Source organism: Amblyraja radiata, chromosome 20, assembly GCF_010909765.2.
Source record: "Amblyraja radiata isolate CabotCenter1 chromosome 20, sAmbRad1.1.pri, whole genome shotgun sequence".
Classification (NCBI taxonomy): Eukaryota; Metazoa; Chordata; class Chondrichthyes; order Rajiformes; family Rajidae; genus Amblyraja; species Amblyraja radiata.
This window is the reverse complement of record NC_045975.1, coordinates 27180122-27206019: the sequence shown is the minus strand read 5'-3', so window position 1 is coordinate 27206019 and position 25898 is coordinate 27180122. Positions and strand designations below refer to the sequence as shown.

The 25898-nt window shown below is 43.5% G+C and overlaps 1 protein-coding gene across 1 annotated transcript in view; it reads right to left on the bottom strand.

The window, feature by feature from the left end:
* The window catches only part of LOC116984776 (tyrosine-protein phosphatase non-receptor type 5-like), an 84609-nt gene extending 59463 nt beyond the window's left edge, over positions 1-25146 (bottom strand). The window contains exon 1 of the mRNA XM_033039142.1: positions 25083-25146. The gene's annotated coding sequence lies outside the window, so the exon portion shown is untranslated. The remainder of the gene's footprint in view (positions 1-25082) is intronic.
* Positions 25147-25898: the final 752 nt, after the last annotated feature.

Below are 25898 nucleotides of genomic sequence, written 5' to 3'. Positions count from 1 at the left end.
TGCTTACAAGGCTTACAAGCATTCATTGTTCATCCCTAATAGCACATGAGAAAATATTGGTGAGCACCTTCTTGGGCCGTTGCAGCCCTGGTGAAAGTACTGCCGCAGTGTTGTTATGATTGCTGTTCCAGCAATTCGGCACAGTAATAATGAAGGAAGAATGATGTATGATATTCAAGATGACATGTAACTTGGAGGGGAACATAAACTAGGTGGTGTTCCCAAACCTGTTTCTCTTGTCTATTTTGGTGGTTGCATTCATGTGTTTGATTAATAATGTTGGAGCTTTTCAGTTTTGAGAAATGCTGTCAGAATAACTATATTCTGAATTTCTTATTTAATATACTACAGTGTGCATTGTGTATTGTGTATTGCTAAACACATAACTCACAACATAACTCACAATATAATATTTTTATCATTCAATTTTGACTTCAACAGGCAGATCCCTAAACACTGTTTTAGTGATAAGTGTGTCCATCTTATTTTATTTGGAGCTCTCTTGTCAACATAGTTTCAAGAGGTTTAAACCAATTTGTTTAAAAGTGGTGCCAGCTTCTATATGGTTGGTAAAACAATATAATCTTCATTCCTGGAATGTAACAGTGACCTATGGAACAAATGATTTAATGTTCCTTGCCCATGTGTAAGTCAGATGGGGTGCAGTGGTGCGCTATCAACCTGATTACTACTCTTAATGCTGGAATGCCAAATAACCTACCAACACTCAATTGAAGCACAGTGGACCAAATGTTCATGTTGCTGCTCTAAAGGAGGTTAAATGGCTCAGAACCCCACCATGAGCCAACCCCTTTCAAAGGCTTGAGGCGAGAAAACTGACAAAATGGATGTTCCTCTGTGCATTAAGGTGTCACTAAGTTGGGGCAGGAGATTTGCAGTTCACCACCTTTCACATTTCCTCCCCTCCTTCGCAAAATGGATGTAAATTAAGTTATGGAAGCCAATCCACAAAAATGTATTTACATAAATATAACTGATTCTAATCTCAACTCTAATTTACTGAGCCAGACCAAACAAAGCCTGTCCTTCACAGCTCGTTCCCACTAAACGCCCACACTTCTTCAATTCATTCTCTGCTTTTTTTCTATTCAATGTTCTAATAAAACTTGTCTGCGGCTGAGAGCTTATTAATTGTATTAAAAGATACAATCCCCTTTCCTGTTCTCAGCCGTTGCCAGGCTGCGGTATATAAAGTGGATAGATCCAGCTAAAATAGGTCTCTGATGGAGCAAAGCCACTTATTACCTTCCCTCGCCCTCTTTTTATAAGCAATATGGCCTGTTTTATTTCCATATAGTTCCATTGTCATGTTTCACTTGAGAAATTAATGAAAAAATAGAGGAAGCATAACAAGCTCCCAATCAGAACAAATAAACATTCACAAATTCTAATGTCATGGATTAATAAGTCCTTCCTATAAATCATGGAGGTAACTTCACATCAGTTCAGAGCAATATTGCCTGTAATAATTAAACCATGCATCATACAATTCATTTGATTTGATTTAACTTTATTGTCATTGTCCATAGTACAAGTACTGAGACAACAAAATGCTTTTACAGCCATACGAATAAGCACAGAACATGATAGACTATAACATAAACATCCCCACAGCGGTATCAAAGTTTCCCACTGTGAGGGAAGGCACCAAACTTCAGTCAACCTCCTCGTTTATGTTCTTTGATGTTCACCCATGGTCGGGGCCTCCCGAGCCCCCCGCAGTCATCACTACGGGCAGCCCGATGTTCAGGCCCTCTCGCCTGGATGATGTAACTCCGATGTCGGAACGGAAGAATATCCTCAGCGGCTTGGACCTCCGAATCGGCCACTTCCTACCGGAGTCCACGGCTCCCGAAGTCCATAGGCCGAGCTGGGTGGAAATTCAACGCTGGCGGCCCTCGGCAAAGGGTCCCAGGACTCCGCGATGTTGGTCAGCGCCGCCCGCACTGGGAGCTCTGCAAATCACAGCTCCACGATGTTGATGCTGCAGGCCCAACACTCCGGAGCTTCAAACGCCAATCCCAGTTGAGGCATTGCCCGCTCCACGATGTATCCAGTGCTGCGCCGCCGCTGCTGAAGCTCTGGTCCGGTCCCCGGCAGGAAAGGCCGCACCAATCCAGTTGGTAGGCCGCGACTCGGAAAATAGTCACATCCTCGCCAGGAATCAATCAATCAATCAAAGACTTTATTGTAATTCAAAAATACACCAACAAATGCAAATGTGAACGAAATTTTGTTGCATCTGGCTCACTGTGCAACATAAAATAACAAAAGGATAAAATAGATAAAAAGATAAAATAGATAAAAAGATAAAATAGATAATAGTGGCGGCACATTATATGGAATTCAAGAGTCTGATGGCTCGGGGGGAGAAGCTGTTGCAAAACCTGGCCGTTCTGCTCCTTATACCTTTTTCCCGAGGGCAGCAGAGTGGGGTCTTTTATAATGCTGTTGGTCTTGGACAAGCAACGTTAGCACGCAATGTCTTGGATTGAAGGAAGAGAAGTCCCGATTATTTTTTCAGCCGTCCTCACCACTCGCTGCATGGATTTCCAGTCGGAGGCTTTGCCGTCCCCAAACCAGACAGAGATGCAGCTGGTCAAAATGCGCTCTATGGTGCCCCTGTAGAAAGTGGTGAGGGCGGGATGGGGGAGGTGAGCTCTTCTCATCTGGCGCAAAAAGTGCAAACGCTGCTGCGCTCTCTTAACTAGTGATGCGATGTTTTGTGACCCCGGTCAGACTGTTCGTGATCTGCACCCCCAGGAACTTAGTGCTACTGACCAACTCCACATCAATGTCATTAATGTGTAGTGGTGTATTACTGTGCCGGTTTCTAATGAAGTCAACAATGACCTCCTTTGTTTTGTCAACATTCAGGATCAGATTGTTCGTGTTGCACCAGTCCACCAGTTGTTTCACCTCCTCCCTGTAAGCTAGTTCATTGTCGTCCCGAAAAAGGCCCACCACTGTTGTGTCATCTGCATACTTCATGATGTGGTTTGTACTAAACCTGGCACAACAGTCCTGGGTCATCAGGGTAAACAGCAGTGGACTCAGGACGCAGCCCTGAGGGGAACCGGTGCTCAGAAAGATGATGTTGGAGGTGTTGTTTCCAACCCGCACTGACTGGGGTCTGTCAGCGAGGAAGTCCAGTAGCCAGTTACATAAGGGGGTACTGAGTCCCAATGAACCCAATTTGCTTACCAAGTGCTGAGGGATGATTGTATTGAACACTGAACTAAAGTCCACAAACAGCATTCGCACATATGTGTTCTTCTCCTCTAGATGTTCCAGGTCAGGTGGAGTACAGAGGATATGGCGTCCTCTGTGGAGCGGTTTGGCCTGTAAGCAAACTGGGACGGGTCAAGTGTGGAGGGGAGTCTGGAGGTAATATGGTCCCTGACCAGCCTCTCGAAGTACTTCATCATTATGGGAATGAGTGCTACAGGGCGGTAATCGTTGAGACATGTTATTGCAGATTTTTTTGGCACTGGTACGATGGTGGCAGTCTTGACACATGATGGGACAACAGCCTGGTTTAGCGAGCTGTTGAAGATGTCAGTAAGGACATGTGCCAGCTGATCAGCACATTCCCTGAGCACCCAATCTAGTATGTTATCAGGGCCTGCCGCCTTCCATGTGTTCACTCCTTTTAGGGTCCTCCGGACATCCACTGTATCAAGACTGAGTGCCTGTTCATCATAGTGAGGAATGCCTTTTCTCGCAGGTGTGTTGTTAAATGCCTCGAACCGTCCAAAATATTTATTGAGTTCATTGAGGAAGTTTATGTTGTCCTCACAGGGTGGTGGGGCAGTCTTATAGTCTGTGATGGTTTTTATGGTTTTTATATGGTTTAAGTGACTGAAAAACGGTTTCCCCCTTACCCTACCCCCCTCAACCACATAAAAATTTTGAAAAAATCCCCCAAAACAAACTTTAAACAAACTAAAAATAAAAAAAAGATAGAAAAACAAACAGACTGTTATCAGACGCAGCCATCATGCAGCGCCCCCGGATGTTCATATCAGGATTGAAGTGCAATATATTTTTCTACCCCATCTTCTTAGTTCTCTACTTTGCTGTTCCATTTGTTATTTTTCCACCTCATCACTCCATTGCCACTGCCTGCTCCTGTCCCTGTCTCCCTATTGATATTGTTGCCATGCATATGTGCATCATTGAGGGAACAAAAGGATTATAAAGCATAAATTAATGGTGGAATTGCTCATTCGCAGAGAAGCCGAGCTGACCAATTTGTTTGGCAACAGGGGTATTTATCAGAAGGCCAATAACGAAAACAGTTATCGGTACCCCATTGCTGCGTCATTTTGGCACATAAATGGGCACACTTTAATTTCTGTATGAGGGAGAGAGAGAAAACCATGTATTGAACGTTATTTAGAAAGAATAGAGCATCGAGTGCAACCTAGAAATAGAGAATGCAGAGCACCAACTAAAAATATCAGAAAAGGCTTGAGGACTATGAGACTCTGTGACCCCACATTTATTCTCATCAGGATCTTGAAACATCCTGAACAACCTGAATCACAAGCCCAACTCAGCATCAATCACTACAATCTTTAGACTGCTATGACTGCTCTCCATATTTTGCTTTTTGCACTATTATGGTCTGGTTTACTTAGAATAACTGGTAATTTATTGTACATTTATTGTTGTTGTTCCATCTAATGTTCCTGTAAAGTTACAGCAGATGAAAGTTTCAAAAGTGAACAATGTTAGTTGGCTGTTTAATGGGGCTTTTTCACGGGGCGAGTTGACGCAAGATGTCACCAGAGTGAAGTGGTCGTGGTCCAGCACGAGTTTCGCACGATATAACGGGGGGTAGATAAAGAGTTCCCACGGTACTCGGCATTTCTGTTATTTGTGCGAGTGACTTGTCCGTCTCCCGAGCTTTCCCGTTAATCTTGAATGAACATCGTGAACTGTAGTGTTGTTAATCACGTGGCACAAATGATGTTACTTTGTTTTCACACACTATATTGGTTTTTTTCACACACTATATTCCTCCCTTGGTTGAATTGGCTCATTTGGAGACATGCCTATACTAACTATGTGCATCGAGAACGCTTGCGTGAAGGCAGAAGGGTGAGATTAATTAAAAAGAGAATTAAGAGGAAGTCTCACTGGGTGAAGCCCATCTTTCAACGGAGACCTCAATTTGGACAATATGATCAGCTGCTTAATGTGCTGTGCGAAGAGGATAAAAGTGCATTCACAAACTTTGTCAGAATTTCACCCGAGCTCTTTAATGAGCTGAAGAATAATCTGTTTTTTTTAGACAAATGTTGTTTGGTGTGATGCACCTTCTCTCAATATGAGCAAGAAGTCGTCTTTTTATTTTGTCAAATAGGAATAAAGACTTTGTCTCACATTGACCGTGACGGTTGTCTTATTTTATTATCTACTGAGAGGTGAAACTTTCAAACGTTTAACCAGTCAGTAGACAGACAATAAATAGTAACAATCGAGCCATAAATGGTGTATACATGGTGAAGGGAACAACGCTGTGTGCAAGATAATGTTTAAAATAATGCGAGGAATCGATCGGGTAGATGCACAGTCTCTTGCCCAGAGTAGGCGAATCGAGGACCAGATTACATAGGTTTAAGGTGAAGGGGAAATTATTTAATATGGATCTGATTAAATACTGTCAGTAGTAAACCCGATCAAAAACAACATCAGGACGTCTATTAAACACCAGAGATCCCAGTAAACAACCAGCCGAGACTTATTACAGGTCTAGTGGAAAGACACAAAGCGCTAGAGCAACTCAGCGGGTCAGCCAGCATCGCTAGACAACATGGATAGATGATGTTTCGGGTCGAGACTCTTCTTCAGCGCTGAGTTACTCCCGCATATTGTGTCTTTCCAATGCAGATTAGCGTCTGCGATTCTTTGCTCCTGCATTACGGGGTCTATCTCGATTCCCGATAAAGTCTAAAACCCATCCTCCAGAGTTCTCAGCCCAGGGCGCCCATAAACAAGCCCTTAACTCCACACTGGGGACAGAGGCTGAGAGGTGTACAAAACCATGAGACGAACAGGCAGGGAAATAGACAGAGTCCAGGGTAATATATGACCTTTGCCCACAGAGGGGGTTCGAGGACCAGAGGGCATAGGTTCAAGGTGAGGGGGGAAGATCTAATAGGAATCTGAGTGAGGGGTAACATTTTTGCACAAAGGGTGGTGGGTGTATGGAACAAGCTGGCAGAGGAGGTAGTTGAGGCTGGGTCCATCCATACATTTAAGAAACATTTAGACAGGTACATGGATAAGACAGGTTGGGAGGGATATGGACCAGACGCAGGCAGATGGGACTAGTTTCGATGGGACATTTTGGCCGGTATGGGCAAGTTGAGCCGAAGGGCCGGTTTCCACACTGTAACTCGATAACGCCAGTGAGTATACGATCTAAGATAGTCCGAGGGTCTCGAATTAGGTAGGTAGTAGTTCAGGAATGGTCTGTGGTTGGTGTTAGGATGGTTCAGTTACATAAGTGCTCAAATGTAGGCACCGTTTTCGCAGTGGAAGCTCCGAGACTGCAGCGGGCGATTGTCGTGTTGGCTGGGACTCCTGTTATCCATGCAGGGGATTGACCTCAGTCTGAAGAAGGCTCTCGACCCGAAACGCCACCAGTTCCTTCTCTCCAGAGTTGCTGCCTGTCCGTCTGAGTTGCTCCAAGCAACTGGTGTCTATCTTCAAAGGACTGACCACCGGGCTGGATGTCGGGGTTGGCGTGTTGCGTTTCACAGACCGAACTGTCCAATTAATGGTAACAGATGGGCACTGAGGGAAGTCCCCCCCCCTCTCTATTTATCTGCCCTTTCTTTAACTTTTGTGCCTCTATGCAAGTATCTCGCGAGCCATCCCAGACTGCCCATTTCTGCTCCCCCTCGTCTTTAATAACTACATTTCCCTAACAATTACTATCTTTGTTAGTTATAGGAGCAAAATTAGGCCATTTGGTCCATTAAGTCCACTCCGCCATTCAATCGCGGCTGATCTATCTCTCCCTCTCAACCACATTCTCTTGCCTTCTCCCCATAACCTCCTGACAGCCGCACTAATCAGGAATGTATCTATCTCTGCCCCTATTCTTCACCCTTTTGACAGTAGTTTTGTTTTATTGGAGACGCGGGAGACAGCGGATGCTGGAATACTGAACAAAACACGAAATGCTGGAGGAACTCGGTGCATTTGTGTTTAAGAAGGAACTGCAGATTCCATAGATGCTGCTGCACCCGCTGAGTTTCTCCCGCTGAGGTTGGGCAGGCGAGGATTATGTTACTTGGAGTGCAGGAGGCTGAAGGGTGATCTAATGGAGGTGTATAACCGAGGGGAAATGCACAGACTTTTACTCAGGGTCGGGGCATCAAAAAGTAGAGAACACGGGTTTAAGGTGAGAGGGCAAGATTTAATAGAAAGCTGTGGAGCAGCTTCTTTACACAGAGGGTAGTAGGCAACGTTGCCTATTTCCTTCGTTCCATAGATGCTGCTGCACCCGCTGAGTTTCTCCAGCATTTGTGTGTGTGGGTGGGAGTAGGGGGGAGGGGGTGGGGGGGGGAGAGAGATAAGGCAGCCTGAAGAAAGGGTCGCCTGTCCATTTCCCTCCGTAGATGCTGCCTGGCCCGCGGAGTTCCTACAGTCTTAGAAACTGCTTTAGACAAAAAGAGACACAAACTGCTGGAGTAAAATAGCTCAGCAAGTGAGGTACCTGAACACTCAAAAATGAAAAAGAATGAAAATGTGATTATTTCACCTCCCTTCAACTATTTTGTGTTTCAGCATGAGAGGGATTATAACATTAGAAACATTCATCTTGTAGTGATGTGTTAATGAAGAATTGCAGACATCAATCTGATAGTAAAAAATATATTTATTTAACAATGAGGTAAAACAAGCACTGACAATCAAACTGCTCAGTTACTCACCGTTCGCAGGAGTTCCCACGGTACCCGCAAGAGTTATTACGGATATCGCACGGATATCGCACTGGCCACTTGTTCATACAATGTTGCAATGCTCAACCACAAGTGTACAAGTCACTCTTGGAGAAATTCAAACTTTCTTGAATTTTCTCCCGAGTGACCAAGTTACACGATTACCTGCCGTTAGCGCCACGGTGGTCCACGGTGGTCCACGAATGCCGTACTGATATCGCACGAGGTTCCCACGATGTTAAACTCTGGTTCACTCTTGCGTCAAGTCGCCCCGTGAAAAAGCCACTTAAGAAAGAACTGCAGATGCTGGAAAAATCGAAGATAGAAAAAAATGCTGGAGAAACTTAGCGGGTGAGGCAGCATGATCTAAGGAATAGGTGACATTTCGGGTCGAGATCCTTCTTCAGATTGGTCGCGACGCTTCGGGTCGAGACCCTTCTTCAGTTGGCTGTATGTTATAGACAATAGACAATAGGTGCAGGAGTAGGCCATTCGGCCTTTCGAACCAGCACCTCCATTCAATGTGATCATGGTTGATCATCCACAATCAGTACCCCGTTCCTGCCTTCTCACTATATCTCTTGACTCTGCTATCTTTAAGAGCTCTATCTAAAGCCCCTGTCCTACTGTACAAGGTAATTCACGAGTTCTCCCGGGTTTTCCCCTGATTCGAACTCAGAGAATGTCCATAGCGGGTCGGTAGGAGTTCATGGATGACTCGTGGCGGCTCGTAATGCTAACGGTAGGTACTCGGGACATCCGGTTACTCGTGACGTTTTTTCATCCCTGCAAAAAATGTCCATGAGTAAAAAAATACTCGTGGTGAAATTTAAAAAAACTTTTTATACCTACCGTTAGCATTACGAGCCGCTACGAGACATCCATGAACTCCTACGGATCCGCTATGGACATTCTCTGAGTTCGAATCAGGGGAAAACTCGGGAGAACTTGTGAATTACCTCGTACAGTGGGACAGGGGCTTAACTCTCTCTTGAACATTTCCAGAGAATTGACCTCCACTGCCTTCTGAGCCAGAGAATTCCACATATTCACAATTCTCTGGGTGAAATTTTTTTTCTTCATCTCCGTTCTAAATGGCCTACCCTTTATTCTTAAGCTGTGACCCCCTGGTTCTGGACTCTCCCAACATCGGGAACATGTTTCCTATATCTAGCGTGTCCAATCCCTTAATAATCTTGTTCAAAAGGGAACTGCAGATGCTGGAATATCGAAGGTACACAAAATTGCTGGAGGAACTCAGCGGGTGCAGCAGCATCTATGGAGCGAAGGAAATAGGCGACGTTTCGGGCCGAAACCCTTCTTCAGACTGATGGGGGGTGGGGAAAGAAAGAAGGAAAAAGGGGAGGAGGAGGAGCCCGAGGGCGGGCGGATGGGAGAATGTCCCACCCTCCCATCCGCCCGCCCTCGGGCTCCTCCCCTGTGCTGTCCCCTCCCCTTCCTTCACCCTCCAGCTCCTGTGCTGTCCCCTCCCCTTCCTTCACCCTCCAGCTGTCTCCTCCCACCCTCCCATCCGCCCGCCCTCGGGCTCCTCCTCCTCCCCTTTTTCCTTCTTTCTTTCCCCACCCCCCATCAGTCTGAAGAAGGGTTTCGGCCCGAAACGTCGCCTATTTCCTTCGCTCCATAGATGCTGCTGCACCCGCTGAGTTCCTCCAGCAATTTTGTGTACCCTTAATAATCTTATATATTTCAATAAGATCCCCTCTCATGTTTCTAAATTCCAGAATATACAAGTCCAGCTGCTCCATTCTATCAGCATATGACAGTCTCGCCATCCCGGGAATTAACCTTGTGAACGCTGCACTCCCTCAATAGCAAGAATGTCCTCCTCAAATTTGGAGACCAAAACTGCACACAATACTACAGGTGTGGTCTCACTAGGGCCCTGTACAACTGCAGAAGGATCTCTTTGCTCCTATACTCAACTCCTCTCAACATGCCATTGGCTTTCTTCGCTGCCTGCTGTACCTGCATGCTTACTTTCGGTGACTGATGAACAAGGACCCCTAGATCTCGTTGTACTTCCCCTTTTCCCAATTTGACACCATTCAGATAATAATCTGCCTTCCTGTTTTTCCCACCAAAGTGGATAACCTCACATGTATCCACATTAAACTGCATCTGCCATGCATCTACCCACTCACCCAACCGGTCAAAGTCACCCTACATCCTCATAGTATCCTCCTCACAGCTTTGTGTCATCTGCAAATTTGGGTATCCTGCCACACAGCTTTATGTCATCTGCAAATTTGCTAATGTTACCTTTAATCCCTTCATCTAAATCATTAATGTCTATTGTAAATAGCTGCGGTCCCAGCACCGAGCCTTGCGGTACTCCACTAGTCACTGCGTGCCATTCTGAAAAGGACCCGTTAATCCCTACTCTTTGTTTCCTGTCTGCCAACCAATTTTCTATCCATGTCAGCACTCTACCCCCAATATCATGTCCCACTAATCTCCTATGTGGGACCTTATCAAATGCTTTCTGAAAGTCCAGGTACACTACATCCACTGGGTCTCTCTTGCCCATTTTCCTAGTTACATCCTCAAAAATTCCAGAAGATTAGTCAAGCATGATTTCCCCTTCGTAAATTCATGCTGACTCAGACCGATCCTGTTACTGCTATCCAATGAATTGTATAACGTTACTAGACCAAGTGCAGACCCGTTGGGTCTGTTCCCCCAACGTGCGGTTGTGGGGGTGGATGCGGCATGCAGCGTCACACACTAACTATCCCCCGCCCGCCCCCCCCGCACTCACGCTAATTACCCCCCTTGATATTATATTAATATTATTAATTTGCTCCTTTTACCCCATAACCACCCTATCTACTGACGCATAGCCCCCAACTTGCAGTCACATCTAGAGAGGGGGGGGGGGGGGGGGGGGGGGGGGGGGTAGAGAGTGAGGGCAGAGAGAGAAGGGGCAGAGACAGAGAGAGACAGAGACACAGAGAGAGGGGCAAGAGGATTGGGGGGTGGAGAGGAGGATAAGAGGGAGGGTGGGTGAGGGAGGAAAGGTGGGGGAGGAGGGGAGGAGAGAGAGAGGGTGAGAGTGAGGGGGAGAGAGACGGTGGTGCGAGGAGTGGGGAGGCGGGAGGGGTGGGGAGCAGGGAGGGGGAGGGAGGGTGGAGGGAAGAGGGTAGGGGGTGGGGAGGGGATGGAGGGGAGGAGGGGAGAGAGAGGGAGAGAAGGGGAGGGGGGAGGAGAGAGGGGGAGGAGAGAGGGGGAGGAGAGAGGGGGAGAGGGGGAGAGGTGGGGAGCAGGGAGGGGGAGGGAGGGAGGGTGGAGGGAAGGGGGCAGGGGTGTGTGGAGGGGAGGGGGGTTTAGGGGGAGGGGCGGTGGGGGAGGGGATGGAGGGCAGGAGGGGGAGAAAAAGAAGGGAGAGAGGGGGGGAGGGGGGGAGAGGAGAGGGGGGAGAGAAGGGGGGGGAGAGGAGAGGAGGAGAGTAGGGGGGGAGTGGAGAGGGGGGGGAGAGGAGAGGGGGGAGAGGAGAGGGGGGGGAGAGGAGAGGAGGAGAGTAGGGGGGGAGTGGAGAGGGGGGGAGAGGAGAGGGGGGGAGAGGAGAGGGGGGAGAGGAGGTGGGGGGGAGGAGAGAGGGGGAAAGGAGAGGGGGGGAGAGAGAGGTGAGGGGGGAGAGGAGAGGGGGGGGAGGGGGGGAAGAGGAGGGGGGGAAGAGGAGGGGGGAAGAGGAGGGGGGGAAGAGGAGGGGGGGAAGAGGAGGGGGGAGAGAGGAGAGGGGAGGAGAGGGGGGGAGAGGAGAGGGGAGGAGAGGGGGAGAGAGGAGAGGGGAGGAGAGAGGAGAGGGGGGGAGAGAGGGGAGGGGGGAGAGAGGAGAGGGGGGGAGAGACAGGGGAGGGGGGAGAGACAGGGGAGGGGGGGAGCGAGAGGAGGGGGGAGAGAGAGGAGGGGGGGGAGGAGAGGGGGGAGAGGAGAGAGGAGAGGGGAGAGGGGGGAGAGAGGAGAGGGGGGGAGGAGAGGGGGAGAGAGGAGAGGGGGGAGAGAGAGAGAAAGAGAGAGGGATAGGGAGAGAGAGAGAGTGCCTTTTTACTTCAACCCAAACAACCATTTGCAGGCAGTGCTTTTTTACTTCATCAAACTAACTATATTTTCATTTTCAAACCAAATTAAGGGTACTCACAGTGCTGTAGACATTTGTTCAGTGTCATTCAGAGCTCAGAGTGACAGAGACTAATTGACAGAGCTCCAGCTTGCAGAGATTAATTGAGGCACACCACTTCCTGGTTTTATAGTCCCTTCCCCTGCCTCCAGCAGGGGCAGCAGAGAGAATGGGGAATTTTGTAAAAACATTAATATCTCTGTCATTTTTCATCGACGGGAAAAATCCTCGGCACACATACGGCGGAGGGGGGCTCTGAGCAAGGTGGCCAAAAATGACGGCCGTAGGTGGCGGCGTTCTCTCGGAAATCGCAGCACAGATGGCCAAAACCGGTCAAGAACAGACTTTTAGTAATATATAAGAAGATAGATAGATAGATAGTCATAGAGACATGCAGCGCCAAAATTCATGCAATTAAATTGATGAGATACGATCTTCTAAGCTCAAAACCATGTTGACTATCTCTAATCAACCCCTGTCTATCCAAATACAGCACTCCCACCGATTTTCTGTCACCCTTGGTTCCCGAGCCTTGCTGGAATATCCATTTTGCTAGACCAACAGAGGTCACATCCTCTGAGATGATTTGAACAGTACTGGAATGGTCCACCTCGGCCACCGGGGGGCCGAGTTACTGGCCTGCAAACTTTGGCCTTAGAAGTCGGCTACGGAAACCAATCCACCGCCTCTGGCTGGGCTGGAGTTCCATTGCCCCGTCGATCGAGATCCCGACGAGGTCAAAATCGGTTGCCTCACATGGCGTAGGTGCCGCATATTCAGGGGGGTTTCCGGGAGGGGAAGTTCAAGTGCATTCTTGTCATTTTGACTGGATTAAAGGGGGTGCCAGCCCACCATTGGTAGTGGACCTGTACATATTTCATCCCTCAGAATCCTCTACGCTTACTGATCTATAGTTCCCAGGTTTTTCTTTGCAGTCCACCTTAAATGGAGGAACACCATTAGCTATCCTCCAGTCTTCTGGAACCTTACTCATGTCTAACGATAATTCATATATCTCAGCCAGGTCTCCTGCAATTTCTTCTCTAACTGCCCACAGTGTCCATGGATACAGCTGATCAGAATTATCTACTTGCATACGTCACGGGTCTTCCAGCATCCTGCTTGACAGTAATACGGACTGTCCTCAAGACTTTGCTATTAACTATCCTTGAAGTTAGTTCTAAGATGGTTGGGGAATGGATGCATTTAGATGATGTGGTCCTGGAACTTTATTCTGACAGGATTTGAATTTAGGAATAAAGAAATCTTATGGGCCTTGGTGAGACAACATCTGGAGTATTGGGACAATTTAGCCTCCTCGTTGCAGAGGGAGTGGAGATGATTTACTAGACTGCTTCCAGAGAAGGCAGTTGTCAGATGGTGAGTAACTGTGTAGGCTGGGACTGTATTCACTGAATTTCTGAAGAATGAGGCGTTCGCATCATAGCATTCAAAAGTTATAAAGGGTTTGACAGGCTAGATGCGTGAATAATATTTCCCGTGACAGAGGAATTGAGAACCAGAGATCACAATCTCAGAATAAAGAGTAGGCCATTTAAGACCAAGAGGAGGAGAACTTCTTCAATCAGAGGTTGAAGGACCTTCAACATTATCAACCAGAGGGCTGTAGAGGTTCAGTTACTGTGTTTGTTCAAAGCAAGAATCGCTGTATATCTGGACATTATGGGAATCAAGGGATATGGGGATAATGCAAAAAGGTGGCCCTGAGATAGATTAGCCATGATCCCGATGAATGGTGGAGTTTGGTTATATGGCCTAATGGTGCTCCTAAATCTTCTGTTCTTATGTATAAGCATAACTTATTTCCCAATAAGAAAGGCTGTGTTTCTCTGGACAGAAATGTGCTTCCACATCTGTCTGCCCTGTTGGATGCAAATTGACATCCGAAAAATATGTGATTGCAAGGAGTAAGCTTTGGTAGATTCATCTCATCATCACGTAGAACTGTGATTGTAAACAGACTAATAAAAAGGAACTGCAGATGTTGGTTTATACCAAAGATAGACACAAAATTCTGGAGTAACTCAGCAGATCATGCAGCATCTTTGGAGAAAATGGATGGGTGACATTTCAGGTTGGGAACTTTCTTCAGACTGATTGTAGATCTACAATTAGTCAGAAGAAGAGTCACGACCCAAAATGTCACCTATCCATTTTTTCCAGAATTGCTTCCTGACTCGCTGATTTATTCCTTTATTTTGTGTCTCTTTGTTAACAGACTGCTTCATCTGACACCATGGTTGGGTCTAAGGCTGGAATTTGCAGCAAAGGTTTATGGTCTTATGGTCCATCAGTATTAGGTGACTTTCAGTCTTCATGATAAGCTGGAATTGTTATCAATCAAAATATGTATCTCTGGAATTTACATCACGTGCAATGTGGAGGTACCATCACTGGAGGCATTTAAAAAAGAACACAGATAATTATTTGAAAGATTGCCAGAAGACAATATGAAATTGATACACAAGAGGAGGCCTAGGGCAGTTCAATACATGTGGATGATATCCCCTTATTTCTCAATGTTCCCGATGTTGGGGGAGTCCAGAACCAGGGGCCACATTTTAAGAATAAGCGGTAAGCCATTTAGAATGGAGATGAGGAAATACTTTTTCACACAGAGAGTGGTGAGTCTGTGGAATTCTCTGCCTCAGAGGGCGGTGGAGGCCGGTTCTCTGGATGCTTTCAAGAGAGAGTTAGATAGAGCTCTTCAAGATAATGGAGTCAAGGATTATGGGGAGAAGGCAGGAACGGGGTACTGATTGTGGATGATCAGCCATGATCACATTGAATGGCGGTGCTGGCTCAAAGGGCGAAATGGCCTACTCCTGCACCTGTTGTCTATTGTCTATTGAATCCACGGTTATCCACATGGAGGACATGACAGGGTGGTTGGAAGAAGTTGATAGACATTGAGAAAATTAAACTGGTCAGTTATAGGTATTGAATATTAATTGAATTCTCCAATTTCAAGGAATACCCCCCTATACTTTCCATTCTGTTTCCCATGCCTCCCTTCACCACCCCCCCCCCCCCCCCATCCATTACGCATACATTTCACTTGGCATCAACCAACGCCAGTCTCCTTGCTCCATTACCCTCCACCGCACACTCACCTCCCATCCTAGATTTACATATTTGCCTATTATTACCCCTCTTTTTCCCTATCCTATCCCCTTCCACCCATATCCATCCCTCCAGCTGTTTATTTATCTCCGCCTCTTCTCTCTTTTTCTGAAATCCTTTTGTCTCCTTTTCACCTCCAGCCTCTGTCATTTACTTCATCCATCTGCCAATAAGCCCCTCCCTCACCTGTATCCACCTATCACTTGCCTGGCATTGTCCCATCCCCCCCCTCCCCCCTTTCTTTTCCAGCTTTTTCCCCCTTTAAGGCTAATCAGGCTAAAGACGGGTCCCAACCTGAAACGTTGTCAATCTATTCCCTTCCCAATTCCTGCCTGACCCTTGGAGTTCCTCCAGCACTTTGTATTTTGCACAAATTATGAGTATTACTGTAAAATAAGTAACACAGGATACAAAAAGAAAATTATAAATATTAAATACATTTATCTCCAATGTAGTCAGACAAGAAAATCTTAGTGAATGAACTAAATAAATGGTGCTTTTCAGTTCTTGTACTTCATTTACAGGCTTCCCAGAGAATCACTATCTTTATATGAAGTGTAACTTAGAAATAAGATTAAATTTGAATGGCTGCTGGACCTTTCCTCCATTTTCCACTGGAATGGGAGATCACATAATTCCATTTCCACAGTTCAAATCAAAAAGTAATCTGCAAGCAAAAATACATTTCAAAACAATATATATGTTTCCATTAACAGTTTTAGGTTTATAAGATCTCCGTTAAATAATGGATAAATAAATTGCATATGGGTGCCTTGATATTTATTAATAATCAAATTGTTAAGGCCTTTGGGTTTAATCAGCACAATTCTGAAACGAGCAAATAATGCAAAATATTAAATAATGAAAATGTTTACAATTGACGACAAATTATAATGCAAAAGGAGAGGGCATGCATCAATAATGACACCTTAATTGCCTCCTTCAAATGGAAATTAATTCATGTTCATATATTATACGAAACCACAAATAATGAAAGAGAATTATAAAGATGATGGAAAATATTAGCCTTTGAAAGCTTTCAAGGGGACCAGGCCAGGAAACCTTGCGAATGAGCAAAGAGTGGAAGAAGCTGAAGCCGATTTTCTTCCAAGTTTAGGGCTAACATAATCCTCTTCTTGGTCATCACCATCAAATTTTAACATTCCGCATAATATTATAATATTATCCCGCAGAAAAGATTCTGTAGATTTATTTCACCAAATGAAAATATCCAATAACGCATGTCGCACAACTTACTTAGCCTTGAATCTGACAGGGTATTCCATCCCACTTGACAGAAATTGTATTCATAAACAGGATTGTCGTTTGAGAACTATCCAATATCAGTTGTATTCCGCAAGGCCCAGTGAGAATTTCACCAGGACAATTGGCAAAACAGGGCGTCAATATTCACAACATGAGTATCCCATCTGCTTCTGGTTGGTATCCTATCAGTCTACAAAATCCAGACGGTTGCTATCAGAGATGGCAGGAACGGGTTGAATTCTGAGTGGATAAATGACTTTTCATTTTTAACTGCTGGGCTATCTTGTTTTCGGCTTCTTTGTGTGTCTCTGCTGTTCAACTAGATGTACATATTGCCTGCAGTTCTCATCCTACACGCACAATGCAGCACACTTATCCATGCACTCAGAGGGCTGGCAGTGAGTCTCAGCCGAATTTACATCAGAATTGCAGGTCCTCACTGCTTCATTTGCACAACATAACCTTTAAATCATAACACAGGCTTCTGAACAAAACTTGTCATTCAAATTCAAATTTGCCGTACAAATCACGCCATGAGTTTAACCAAGCCATGTCGCACGACACATATTTCAATAAAACACAATTGTTTGTGGAATAAACACAAAAGATATTTTGCCAAATTGGGGAAAAAAAGGTAAAATAGATCTCATTATCAGCTGAAATTTAATTGCTCTGCGCTAGTTCGAGGCACAGCAAAACAAAAATAAAGGTTTATTTGAATTTTTACCACTTTTGCCCGCTGGAGAAGCAAATTTCCTTCAAATATAGCTCAATGAACATAAACATCAATTAAACCTCCTAAACAGCTCATTGCTCTCACATCTGCCACCACTCTTTCCCCATCTGACCCAACACCCTCAATTCCCCAAATGATCTCATATGATAAAGACGGCATGGTAGAATCTTTGATTGCAATGTAGGCCACAGAAGAAAGGTCTCGACCCGAAACGTCACCCATTCCTTCTCTCCAGAGATGCTGCCTGCCCTGCTGAGTTACTCCAGCATTTTGTGTCTACCACAGATTTAATATGCAGTTTTGTGTTTATCTCTATTGGGGTAATACTGATGACATTAGAATTGGCCATATCACTTTAATGTAAGGAAATTCAAAATCAAGAAGTAAGGTTAGACTCTGCATATTAACCAGTGACCAGGGAAACAATAAAGGTTGGCTGAGAAATTCCAACATGTTTCTTTCACATTAAAACTGTTGTCAATCATGCTAACAGTGTGAAACTTTCATACAGAGATTGAATTTCATTTGTTTACAGAACAGCATTGTTGAGTTTTCCTGTGCAACATTGCACTAAAAATGACATTGTTGGCTTCAGTGCAGCATTCTCTATACAGGTGTTACAAGTTCTTCCATTTGCTATTAATTAACTCGCCAAGTATATACCCAGTAGGAACCTCTTAAAGAGACTTCAGACAATACAAGCAACGCTCTTTCTGCAACTGGACAGTGTTGATACTTAATGAATGCCTCAGTAATGGAAGAGGGAGTGGGTAGGAGAATACTCTTAACACATACTGAACATGGATGGGAACACAGAGACTCTCCTTGGCTTCAGCCAAACATTCCTGGAGGAAAGTCACCAGGAGAAAGCCAAGTCAAGTCAAGTTTGATGTCATATGCCCAAGAAAGGTGAGGTTCAGGTGCATTGAAATTCTTGCTTACATCAGCGTCATAGGCACATAAACTCAGATTACACTCAAAATATAACTTGCACATAAATTATACAAAAAATTTAAAATAAAAAGTCTGTGCAAATACAAGACATTTGCACAAACCACAATTACTAAACAAATCCATGGTGGTCCGTAGTTTTCTGTTATTTGATGTAGGATTAGGATTTTGCAGTTAGTTCTATGCCCTGACGACTATCAGATTGTACTGTAGTTGTTCCTGAACTTGGTGTTGTGAGACTTCAGGCTTCTGTACCTCCTGCCCAATGGTGGTAGCGAGAAAGGACCTGGACCAGATGGTGAGGGTCTATGATGCTAGATGCAGCCTTTTTAAGGTGGCACCTCATGCAGATGCTTTCTGGGATCATCCCTCTTATGCTTATGTGCATCTTGATGTTTGCTATAAAAAGAATAGGAAGGAGGATAGCCTTGTCTGATTCCAATTTTTATTGCCACATGATAACGAGAATTCATTTCCAAATGTTGATTCACTCCTCGAAGTTTATTTAGCAGCAGACCTAATTTTTCAAAGGCCTTTCTTTACTTCAGGCTATTAAGCAAAAATCCATCTCACTAACCAACACATGGGTAATCATACCCTCAGGTTGCTCGTAGTCCTGGGACCTTTCTGCAACTATTTTACCTTCTGCTTTCTGGAGTCATCTCTTATTCCACTCAGTTTCCGTATATTCCCCTTGTTAACTTTCTTATCTTCCTATCAATGGCAGTTGATAATATCATGTGGACACCATAAAATATTTTACTGGTTTCATCAGGAATCTGGACATAATGTCTTGTTTATTGTCATCATGGATGATGTAGTGAAAATTATTGCCCAGAATGTCCACCTAGACACCAAGAGCTGCTGCGATCAGGCAGTTACTCTATCTTTAAAGTATATGAAATGATTAAAAGGAGTGGAGTGGTTTTATGTACTACAAGGAGAACAACATTCTACCCCCATTCCTCACCCAGCACCTCCTTTACTTCACTAGCGGTAAAGTTGCTTCCCAGCAGTCGATACCCTGGCTGAAGAAATGTTGGCCGTGAACCAGATTACTGGCTGGATTGATGAAATGTGACCATTTACAGTAGCTGTTTGGGTACTGCAAGTCACTCTTTTACCCGATCAGCACAACAGCCTTGACCCTGTGAGATATGCCATGAACTCAATGCATCCTGTCCACTTGCAGAGGGGAGTGCTGACACCTAGTTTCACGCGTGAGACTCCAAGTACTCCTGCCTGAACACGCGTGACCTGCTTCTGAGTAGTGCCAACTTCATACATTTAAGTTAAAGTATGTACATTTCAAAAGGCATTATGTCACAGCAAGCATTGAGATCCATCCCAAATGATTAAAACAAAATCTGAAACTGCTTAGAAGAGATATTACATTTAATCTTAAACAGAAGGCAATTGAGCAAGAAGAAATGATGTGCCAAATAAAATACTGCAGTGTTTTATTTGGAGTGAGACAGTGTTTAAAAGTGAGACAGGTTTGAAATTAAAAGAACGTTTTTAAACAATGTTTATCATGACCTCGGGATGTCTCAGTACTTCATAAACAACACATTGCTGAAATGGGGAAAACTGGCAACCTGAGTAGCTTTAAAACCAGCTGATACAATTCAAATTATATGTGCCTGTTTTAGGTAGGATAGAGCTCACAGGTATGCCATTTTAACCAAACCTGTAGCATCTAATTTTCATACATTTTGAATGTGAAGCATTGTTATGCATGTACTCTTTCTTAACATAAAAAACATAAAAAAACAGACACAGAAAAATCCACCATAAGATTGGAAGCTTAATTTTTCAAACAGTTTACATGTGAAGCTAAAGTATTTGCTGCATTGATTCTTATAACTTTAAGCAATGAATGTTACATAATATCTATGAACAGTTTCTACAACGGCCTAAATGGAAATATCACTAGAAGCATGTGTTATCAGCAACATTACATAACATTTGTTCAGATCCTCAGACAATATTATAGAGCTTATACATTACAATTTGTTGTCTTTTTTCAAACAATTCAACTGTGACATGACAACCACGTTGTTCATAGTAATAACGAATTAAAGAGACTACTTTCAGTTTTCCAATGTTAAGTGGATGCAAGTTTCAACCAAAAAAAACAGTAGGATGGTACACAAAAATGCTGGAGAAACTCAGCGGGTGCAGCAGCATCTATGGAGCGAAGGAAATAGACAACGTTTCGGCCCGAAATGTTGCCTATTTCCTTCGCTCCATAGATGCTGCTGCACCCGCTGAGTTTCTCCAGCATTTTTGTGTACCTTCGATTTTCCAGCATCTGCAGTTCCTTCTTAAAAACAGTAGGATGCTTTTGAAACCAGCAACAAAATCACTTAAAGCTGTCTTTATGTTTTATTGCTTTTATTAAAGATTTTATATATCCATTTTCACCAGTTGTAATTAAAGTGGAAAATAATTTTTGCTTTACAGCAGGATTATATGTATCCCAGAAAAAAATCACCATTGTATCTACTATTGTATCTACAATGTTATAAGGTCACACCTTCTGCAATTATAAGATACCAAAGATGATAGGTACTTAAGTAGATTACCATAGGACTAGAGTGTACAAATCATTCAATGTTTAGTTTAGTTCTATATTGTCACCTGTACTGAGGTACAGTGAAAAAAAAATTGTTTGCATGTTGTACTGTCAAAGATAAGACTATACATGATTACATCAAGCCATCCACAGTGCACAGTTAAACAATAAAGGGTACAACTTTTAGTGCAATATAACATCTGATGAAGCCCAAATAAAGATAGTTCAGGTCACCAGTGAGGTAGATGGAAGGTCCAGACTACACTGTACCTGATGAGAGGACCGTTCAGTTGCTTGGTAGCAGCTGGGGAAAAACTGACCCTGAATCTGGAGGTGTGCATTTTCAAACTTCTGTACCTCTTGCCTGATGGGAGAGGGGAGAAGAGGGAGTGACCAGGGTGAGAATGATCCTTCATCATGCTGGTGGCATTGCTGAAGCAGCATCAAGTGTAGATGGAGCAATGGAAGGGAGGTTGGTTTGTGTGTTGATCTTTTCTACGTCCACAACTCTCTGAAATTTATTGTAGTCTTGGATAGACCTGTTCCCCAACCAGGCTGTGATGTATCCTAATTCAGTATAATGCTTTCTACGGCGCATCTATAGGTTAGTGAGGATTGTTGGGGATATGTTGAACTTCCTAAGCCTTCTTACGAAGTAGAAGTGCTGGTGTGCTTTCTTGGTCATACCTTCAATGTGGCTGGTCCAGGACAAATTATTAGTGATATTTATTTCAAGGAACTTGAAGCTTTCGACCATCCCTACTACAGCATCATCAATGTGTGTGTGTGCCGGGGTATGTGTACAGCTTCACTTCCTTAAATCAATCACAATCTCCTTTGTCTTGCTGACATTGAGCAAGCGGTTGTTGTCTTGGCTCCGTTACAAAATTCTCAATCTCCTTTCTGTATTCTGTCTCGTCATTATTTGTTATCTGGCCAACTACGGTGGTATTTGCGAACTTCTGCGAACTTGTAAATTGAGTTGGATTAGTATTTGGCTGAACAGTCATAAGTGTATAAGGAGTATAGAGAATAGACAGAGAACGCATCCTTGCGGGGCACCAGTGATGAGGATTATCATAGAGGATGATTTGTCACCTACCCTCGCTGATTGTGGTCTGTTGGTTAGGAGATCGAGGATCCAGTTGCAGAGGGGTGTGCTGACTCCAAATTTTACACCTGAGACTCCAAGTATTCCTGCCTGAACATGTGTGACCTGTGTTCAGAGTAGATGTTTTTCTATTGACAAAACTGTATTACACTGAAAACTATACAATGACATTGTGCAGTTTTTTGTTGCTGCCACAACTATTCTAGCAAACAATGCCATAGCGTTCTTCCAAAGCCCTATTTAGGATGTGCATAGAATTAACTGGCCCATCACCCATTAAAAAGGTACTGGACATTGCTTTGAGAGACCTATCCGTCAATTTCCAGGAAGCAATTATTGAGAAGACACAGAAGTTTGAAATGAATGTTGGTTCTCCTGCTGTACAAAAGTTAGGAAACTTTCACTCGACCACTGTGTCTAATTCAACAAGAAAGTTTCCATTGCTTTAATGTGCATGAAAATATTGCACATTGTGCCATTTGTGTATTTAATTGTTTGCTCATTTGGGATTGACAAATCTAGAAGGATCATTCTGAATTTAATTTCAATCTAATTTGATTCTGTGTCACTCCCACCCCTTCCCTTCATCACTCCAATTTCACCCCGCAATCTTTCAATTCAAGCAATATCCATTAGCTGCAATTTACACAAACTGAACAGGAAATTATCACGAAAGACTTGCTAAATGTTCCTTTGCTACAATGCTTGCAAGTCCATCATTTTATGTAATCATCACCATTCCTGGCCTAGGTTGTGTCCTCAAATCACAAGGAAGATAAATTGTTCATACATTCCAATGACATTAGTTCCAAAGAGTACAAGACAACATGCATGAGTGTGGTGTACTCCCAATTCCTGAACTAGCCGCATATTCTGCCATTATGTCTCCTATATCTCCCGCCTACACATGAGCCAATGGGCCATTTCCTGTTTCCGACACAAGAGAGTCGGCTATTCATAAGGGATTTAAAAAGCAGCAACATTTTATGTAATATCTGAAATAAACATGGCAAAAACATTTTAAGATGCTTCACCAGGAGATTTATGGACAAGATAATTGATGGCAGGCTATCTAGGGGGACATTAGATTAAGGAAGGAACTGCAGATACTGGTTTACACTGAAGATAGACACAACATGCTGGAGTAACTCAGCGAGATAGGCAGTATTTCTGGATAGAAGGAATGGGTGATGTTTTGGGCCGAGATAATTCTTCAGACTGAGAGCCAGAGGAGAGGGAGACGGAGATATGGAAGGGTACAGTGTGAAAACGAGACATCAAAGGGGACGAGGCTCAAGAAAAATGTAGAATAGATCATTGTTAGCTCGGGGAAGGTGACAAACCCATTCCTTCTATCCAGAGATGCTGCCTGTCCCACTGAGTTACTCCAGCATTTTGTATCTATCTTAGGGGGACATTAGAGCAGGTGATCACATGAATGGTCAAATATATATGTTTTAAGGAATCTTAGATGGAGAGAAAGATAGGGAAGTTAGCGGAGATAACAAGCTGTAGTGTCTTAAGTGAAAGATCTGTAAGAAACCCTGAGAACTATTTCTCTGCGATTTTCCACAGATTAAAATGATCACAACTCATTATTAAAGCCCCTTGGAAATTTGACCACTGGCCTCCTCCCCACCTGGTGTTTAATCCCTCCTCCCTTTAATTTCTTCTAAAATTTGTTTTTCTGTGATACTCGCCAATTTTAGTGAACAAACAAAACTTGTCCCTTCTTTATTAGTTTAGTTTAGTTTGGAGATAGAGCGCAGAAACAGGCTCTTCGGCCCACCGAGCCCGCGCACATTAACGCTATCCTACGCACATTAGGGACAATTTATATTTATATAAAGCCAATTAACCTACAAACCTGTATGTCTTTGTAGTACTCTCTCCAAAGTTTCTGCCTAATCTGATGAGTAACCCAGAATTTTTGCTTCAGATTATCAGTATTTATTGATTTTTACATTTTGTTCACACAGCTGCTTTTAGTTCCTTTATATTTCCCTCCAGAAGTGTTTTGAAATCATTCTTGAATGAGAGAATTTATTATGTTATCAATTTTGGATAATATACAACAACTATAATCAAAGCATGTGACTTTATGTGATCAAATATTTATTCAGATGGCTTAACAACATGTAAAAGAAAGGCACTCACTATTTTATTACTGGAAAAGCTATGTGATGTAATATTTTCACCAAATTGAACCATTGTGGAGTTAAACCTGCTCTCAAGCTGTGTGATTCACTCAAAATTCTCCTCACGTGATGATTAGAAAAAAATAATAATGTTGAAATTATCTTCCATGCTATCAGTGTATTATTACACTGGTTTACTTTATATGGAGTATTTCTTTCATTATAATTACACAATTTAATGTATGAAGCCATTATAGGTTCATGATGGTCGCCATAATTCTTTTTATTAAAATTGTAAATCCATGCTTAGTTCAGATAAATAATTCAAAAAAATAGGTCAAAATCCCTGATTACATATGCACTCATCAGCTTACACAATAGCTGTATTTGCCAGCTCCAAACTCAGCAGAGATAGTGTGGATGGGACTGCGGTATAAGATCTTTTGATGATGATGATGATCAAAGCTCAATAACAAATCAATGTCACCATGTCATAAACCTCACGAGAAAGTGGAAAAAATGAGCTTGTAATGTTTTAAAAAAAGTAAAAGATATATGATGCTACATTTATAATTTGGAAATTTCCAGACTGCAAACTCAAAGAAACAGACAGACCATGGCTTATTCAGGAACTGCCTTTAACCTAGTGTGTCTGTCATCCACAAAATAAAATACATCAACCTGTCGACCAAATGTATCAGTGCTGAAATATGATGACATGATCTTCAAAATGTTCTAACTCAGGATTTTAATAACGGAACCACATGTGTAGTAACATCCTTAATGTACCACAACCAGATTCTCTGGATAAAAGACTGATATGACCAATTAAACAATGAATGAAACATTCAACACACAGCTGCTACTATTACATTGAGGATACAATAATATTTGGACAGATTAAAAGCTTCACACGAATTATTGCATTAAGGGTTAAACTGAAAGACTGCTTTGAGAAGATGTCTTTTGAAGGCACCTGGAAGGTTCCCTGCAACGAGTAGCAAATTAAAGAAAGAGATCAAATAAATGGATATTTACCATTCGAAGAAGTTGGCCGGGCGACTTGCTGTTTATCTCATGTCCACCAGGGTTAATCACAGGCAACATGTGAATTCTGTCATACTATATATGCTGGACCACCTTCCTCCGGGCACCTGTAGCTGACAGTGCTGAGTATTTGGGGCAGATTCTGGTGATGATGCTTATTGAGGTTGGACGGTGTGAGGAGGGTGGGGGGGTTGGGGTATGGTGGGCGATGCGTCAGAAGTGAGCCTTGCACTGTTCTCTCTGTCTATTTCCTAAACCAGAGGAGACAAAGAATGTGATTCTGCCCAGCGAGCTGGGATACTAATCAAGGTTGAAGGAAAAATGCTCCGGATATCACGATTCATCGACAAGTGTTTTGGAGCAGCTGTCGCCTTCACGCCCACATCCCTGATTAAATAGTGTAGGCTATTTTTTTTCTTTCTTATTCTCTTTTTGCCACTATATTTCAAGCCCTCTCCTTTTCTTTTCAGCTCAGTGCTTTCATAAACAGGATACATTCAAAGCCCACCCACACACACACACGTACATGTATACATCACATGCTGTCTTGAATTCTGCAGAAACATGAATAGAAAAACCAAAAGAGAAAAGAAGCAGCAAACAATGCCAGAAGGAGTGTGCAGAATATAAACAAACTGCTTCTAGGTGCACCAGAGCAAATTCAGAGTGCACTAAAAACACCCCAATAAATTCAAACTTCATCTCTGCCGCATACAAAATCTCATTACTGCTGCAGGAGAGTTATGCACAGCCTGAATATTGAAAAAAAAAACATAACATAATGGACTCATTCCTCAAAGGGACCAC